The 6,000-nt window shown below is 33.5% G+C and overlaps 1 long non-coding RNA gene across 1 annotated transcript in view; it reads right to left on the reverse strand.

The window, feature by feature from the left end:
* The window catches only part of LOC123384936, a 34,957-nt gene extending 29,604 nt beyond the window's left edge, over nt 1-5,353 (reverse strand). Inside the window, exon 1 of the long non-coding RNA XR_006596747.1 lies at nt 5,215-5,353. This is a non-coding gene — a long non-coding RNA (uncharacterized LOC123384936). The remainder of the gene's footprint in view (nt 1-5,214) is intronic.
* Nucleotides 5,354-6,000: the final 647 nt, after the last annotated feature.

Raw genomic sequence — 6,000 nt, forward strand, 5'->3', positions numbered from 1 at the left:
GTTGCAAATTTTGGCCGTTCTCATAGGTGTGTAATGGTATCTCATTTAATTTGCATTTTCCTGATGACAAATGCTGTGGAGGCTCCTTTCATATGCTTATTTCCCACCTGCACACATTTGGTGAGGTGTCTCTCTCAAGGTGTTTGGCCCAATTTTTAATTGAGGTTTTGTTTCCTCATTGTTGAGTTTTAAGAGGTTTTTAAAATATATTTTAGATAGCACTCTTTTATCAGATGTATATTTTGCAAGTATTTTCTCCCAGTCTGTAGTTTGTCTTCTAATTCTTTTCTATTGCCTTTCATAGAGTGGAAATTTGTAATTTTAATGAAGTCCAGCTTATCAATTCTCTCTTTCATGTCTTTAGTGCTATATCTAAATAGTCATCCCCATACCCAAGGTCATCTACATGTCTTCCTATGTTATCTCCTAGGAATCTTATAGTTCTGCATTTTACATGTAGGTCTATAATCAATTTTGAGTTAATTTTTATAAAGGGTGTAAAGTCTGTGTCTAATTCCTCTCTCTCTCTCTCTCTCTCTCTCTCTCTCTTTCTTTCTTTTTTTTTTCCTTGTACATAGAAAAATATCTGGCTATTCCAGCATCATTTGTTGAAGAGACTATCTTTGTATTTTTTGTCAAAGATCAGTTGACTATATTTATGGTGATCTATTTTGGGCTTTCCACTCTGTTGTATTCATCTATTTGTCTATTGTTTCACCAATAACTCACTCTCTTAATTACTGAGGTTTTAGAGTAAGTCTAGAAGTTGAGTAGTCTCAGTCCTTCAACTTTTTTCTTTTTTATATTGGATGGGCTACCTAGATCTTTTGCCTCTCCAGAAAACCATTAGTTTGTTGTTATCCATAAAATAACTTGCTGTGATTTTGACCAGGATTATGCTGAATCTATAGATAAATTTGGGAAGAAATGACATTTGACAATATTAAGTTTTTCCATCTTTGAATATGGAATTTCTTTCCAATTATTTAGTTCTTTGATTTTGTTCACAAGAGTTTTATAGACTTGCTCATATATATCTTGTACATATTTTGTTAGATTTATATAGAAGTTTTTATTTTGGGGGATGCTAATATAAATGGTATTATGTTTTTAATTTCATATTCCGGATATTCATTGTTAGTATATAGGAAAGCAATCAACCTTTATACATTAACCTTGTATCCTGCCATCTTGCTATAATCACTTATTCATTCCAGATTTTTGTTGATTCCTTTGGAATTTTTTACACAATTGTGTTATCTGTGAACAAAGACAATTTTATATCTTCTTTCTTAATCTGGATACCTTTTACTGCTCTTTCTTCCCTCCTTGCATTAGCAAGGGCATCCAAGGTGATGTAGAAAAGGAGTGGTGAGAGGGTCTATTGTTTGTTTTTTTATGTAAATATGAGCAGATCTGAATACCTTTTCTTAATTTCCCTTTTTCTTACACAAAAGGGAACATATACTGTATACTTCCTTTCCTTGTTCTAGACACTGTGCCCTATTGATAGAAAGTGTCCTAGAGCCTCAAGGAGGGCACTTGTTGGGATGAGCACAGGGTGTTATATGTAAGTGATGAGTCACTAAAATCTACTCCTGAAATCATTTACACTATATATTAACTAACGTGGATTTAAATAAAATTAAAAAAGTAAAAGAGCACCTAAGGAAGAAGATTCTAGTCAAAAAGGAGTGGGAAGACGTATAGGGTCCCAATAATTTGGCAAACTAGTTAAAATTAAACTTTTAGTTATAAACTTGCTTGAACATACTTTATAAACAATGGATTAAATCTTAATTGTTAAAAAAAAAGTGTCCTAGAAATTTCATTCTTATGATGGCTACAAAATATTCCATTGTGAGCAAGAACCAAAAGTTGTTTCTCTAGTATTCTATTGAGGGACAGGCATTATTTCCTCTCTGTTGCTATTGTAATCATTGTTGTAAGGAATAACTTTGCATATATGTCATTTTGTACATAGCATAGATGTATGCTAAGAGAAATTCCCAGGAAAGAATTGCTGGACCAATGAATAGATGTATATCTATTTTGATTAGCATTATCAAATTGCCATCCATAGGGGAATTGTTTTGTACTATCACCATCAGAGTGTGAGAACGTCTATTTCCTAATAGTTTTATCAACAGGCTAGAGTTTTAGAATTTCTGAAGATTGAAATATACTCTTAAAATTTTTTTTTAGATACATGGTGGGGAGAAGCAGATGGAGATCTTAAGCAGTCTCCAAGATCAGTGCCGGGCTCAACATGGGGCTTGATCTCACGACCCCTGAGATCATGACCTGAGCCGAAATCAAGAATCAGGCACTGAACTAACTGAGCCATCCAGGTGCCCTGAAATATACTGTTAATATTTATTAAAAGTTCTTGTACTTTGGGCATTAGAAGTGTTTAATTTCCCAATATATATGGATATTTGTTTTTCACATGTTTATTGGTTACTGATTTCTAATTTGATTGCATTTTGAGTCAGTAAACATGATCTATATTATACCATTTCTTTGAAAATTGTTAAGACTTGCTTTCTGGACAAGTACGTGGTCAACATTTGTAGATGTTTCGTTTGTGCTTAAGAAGAATGTATGTTCTGTGATTGTTGGGTTTGGAGTTCTCTCTCTGTCCAATTAGATCACGCTCGTTACTTCTCCTATTCAAATATTTTATATCTTTTTTTGACTTTTTTTCATCTGCTTGACTTATTATTGAGAGATGAGTGTTGAAATCTTCTATTACAACAGTAGATTTCTCAATTTCAGCCACTAGTTCTATCATTTTTATATTGTAAGGCAATTATTTTAGGTACATCTTTCTATTGTTTAATAATACGTTTTGCATTAAAAATATTTTAAAAATACAAGTAAAAATGTAAAAACTACAGAAACACACAGAATAAACATTGCTTTCATGTAATTATACCACTCCAAAGTAACTGCTGCTTATTTAATATGATGATGGGTTTCTCTTTCTGTATCTTTGTAATGATATTTATTATATAGAGAGACCCATATGCAAGGAGGCATTCATGCTCCACTATCCCAAGTGAAGAATTTCCAGGCAAGTGGTTTGTTCAACCCCTTAGTACAGATGTGGATGCTCTTCCCTCTCATCCCATTGGATGTTCAGAAGTCACTTTGGTTTTATTTTGATCATAATGAATGCTAAAAGAAAATATTCTTATAGAGTAGAACTGACAGGAGTTGATGATGGAGTAGTTGGTAGGGGTGTGAAAAATAAGAATCTGAGAAAACATCTAGATTTTTGTTAGAAATGGCAGTGCTATTTACCAGGACAAAGAACCCATGAGAGAAACATGGTTTACAGAGGTTGTAAATTAAGAATTCTGTTTTGAACATATTAACTTTAAGATTCCTATTGGATATTCTAGTGGAGATAACAAGCAGACAGTTGGATTATGTAAATATTGGTTTCAGGGAAAAAATATATATGGATATATAATTTCAGGAGTCATTAGTATAGAAACAATATTAAGTCCATCGGGATAGATGAAATCACCTATAAAGAACAAATACTTGGCGTATGGCATTAAAGTTAGGATTAAAAAAAAAAAAAAGGCAAGAAAAGAAACCAGCACAGGAGACTCAGAGATGAAGCCAATCAAGTAGTAGATAAGTCAGAAGGGTATAGATACCAGAGAAGAGCTCTAAATAGGAGAAGATACAAATGATCGTTTAAACTTTATGAATGTGGGGGTGGGAATTAGTATCTGAATCAAGAGGATAGGATTCACTGCATCCAGAGAGAGGGGCATATCTTTGATTGCCAGAGGAAAGGAAAAGGGGAGAAGTGAGTGTAGACACAGATAATGTTGTAGATTTGGGAGAAGAAATTTTGCTTTATGATTTCTTTTTTTAATTTTATTATCATTATTTTTTTTTCTGTGAAGTAGAAGATGAGGTTAGCTAGAGGAAGGGTACATTGGGGAAATGGTTGTTAGAGTTTTGATGATAGTGGAAAAAACACTCCCAGAAAGATTATGCCAATTTGTATTCCATTTATGGTACAAGAATGTCTATTACACCTACTGTTGTCAACATTGGGTATTATCATTAAAAAAATAAGTAAACTTCTCATTTAAGTGGGATTAAAATGATGCTGTATTTGAAACAGAGTTCATTTCTTTGCTTACTAATAAGAGAGAACATTTTTTAAACTTGGGGGTTTTATATATATACTTATAAAATATATAACTATTTAAAATGTATATGAAGGGTATTAGCCCTCTGCCTGCTCTATATGTTTCAAATATTTTCACATTTTGTTTCCTGATTTTAATTTTGTTCAAGGTGCTTATTAGAGAATACAAATGTTTTTAAATTTTTATGTATTTTTAAATTATTTATCATAGCTCTTTGGGATATTCTCCAATTTATGCTTAGAAAGAACAGTCCCCTCATAAGAACAGATACATTCATCTATAACTTCCTGAAATTCTTGATGACTTTATTTTTTATGTATAAACATTATATCTATCCTAGACTTATCTGGAAATAAAATGTGATGTATTGCTTTAACTTTATTTTTCTCATAAATTGCCAAACGATTGTCTCAATATGACTTATTGAATGATATATTTTCTTCCACTAAGTTAAATAAAATTAATATTTGTGGAATAATTGTTGTTGGCAGGCTTTGTGCCAAATACTTTATAGACATTGTCTCATTTATCTTCAGAACAAACTCTTTGGTTGTAATATTATTGCACCCATTATAAAGTAAAAGAGGCTACAGTTGGGGAGTCCCCAAGACTCCCTTAGTTTCAGTGATAGACTAGAAGCACTCACAGACCTTACGAAAGCTGTTAGACACATGGTGATGGTTTCTTCCAGAAAAGGGAAGGGGAAAGTAAGGTAGAATTCAGAAGATGCCAGGTACAAACTTTAAGCTATCCCCCTGCATGGAGTCATATGGGCAGAGTTTGTTTCTCCCAGCAATGCTGTGTGGCAACATGCGTGGTACCAGAGAATCTCACCTGAGCCTCGGTGTTTAGGGTTCTTATTCAGAGTCAATCATGTAGATAAAGCTGACTTCCTACACAGCTACACAGCTACTTTCCAGCCCCTCCAGAGGTCAAGTTGATACTGCATGACCCAAGGCCCCCACCATAAATCACATAGTTAACATAGATTATTTGGCATGGCCCAAAATCTTCAAGTAAGCCAAGACACTCTTACCAGGCAGGACATCTCACAGAGTAACTTCTAGAAGCTGGGCAAGGTAAATCCTATATTGTCCTGAGACTTAGAAAAGGAAAGGACTTTCCTTTGGGTAATCCAACCAACTTGCAGTGGAATCAGAATTTAAATCTGGGCCTTTTCGAGTTCTAGAACCTGAGGTCTTAGTCACTAGAATTTATAACTTTCATAACATAATAAAGCGATTGCTGAGAAGGGAAGAGGTAAGGGCCATTTTAGTAGGTGAAGTAAATGATTAGGCACTAGGATTAGATGTTTGGGGGGTGATTTTTGTTTTTGTTTGGTTTTGTTTTGTTTTTGGTATGTGCTGCTTTCTCATGTAGCTAGACCACCAGTTTTATCATTTACTAAATTTCAGTAAATAATTATCTCTTTAGTTTTAATATTCTGTTCATTGTCATCACTATTTGTTCTTGTGCAAACCCATACTGCCTTAATTGTTATAACTTTGTGGTATGCTTTAGTATCTGATGGAGTAAGTCAGCAGCTCCCTTCTCTTTTCACCCCTAAAATTTCTCACCAATTTTCATCCATTTATTTTCTAACATCTCAGAATCATTTTCTTAATGTCCAGTTTCTTTGGGATTTCATTTTAATTACATACTGCTCAGTGATGAATCTGGGGAAAGCTCAGATATTTACATTATGGCTTCTTTCAATCCAGAAAAAATAATATTTATTTATTTATTAAGTTTATTTATTTATTTTGAGAGAGAGAAAGCATGAGTCAGGGAAGGGCAGAGAAAGAGGGAGAAAGAGAGAATC

This window comes from Felis catus, chromosome B1, assembly GCF_018350175.1.
Source record: "Felis catus isolate Fca126 chromosome B1, F.catus_Fca126_mat1.0, whole genome shotgun sequence".
NCBI classification, from domain to species: domain Eukaryota; kingdom Metazoa; phylum Chordata; class Mammalia; order Carnivora; family Felidae; genus Felis; species Felis catus.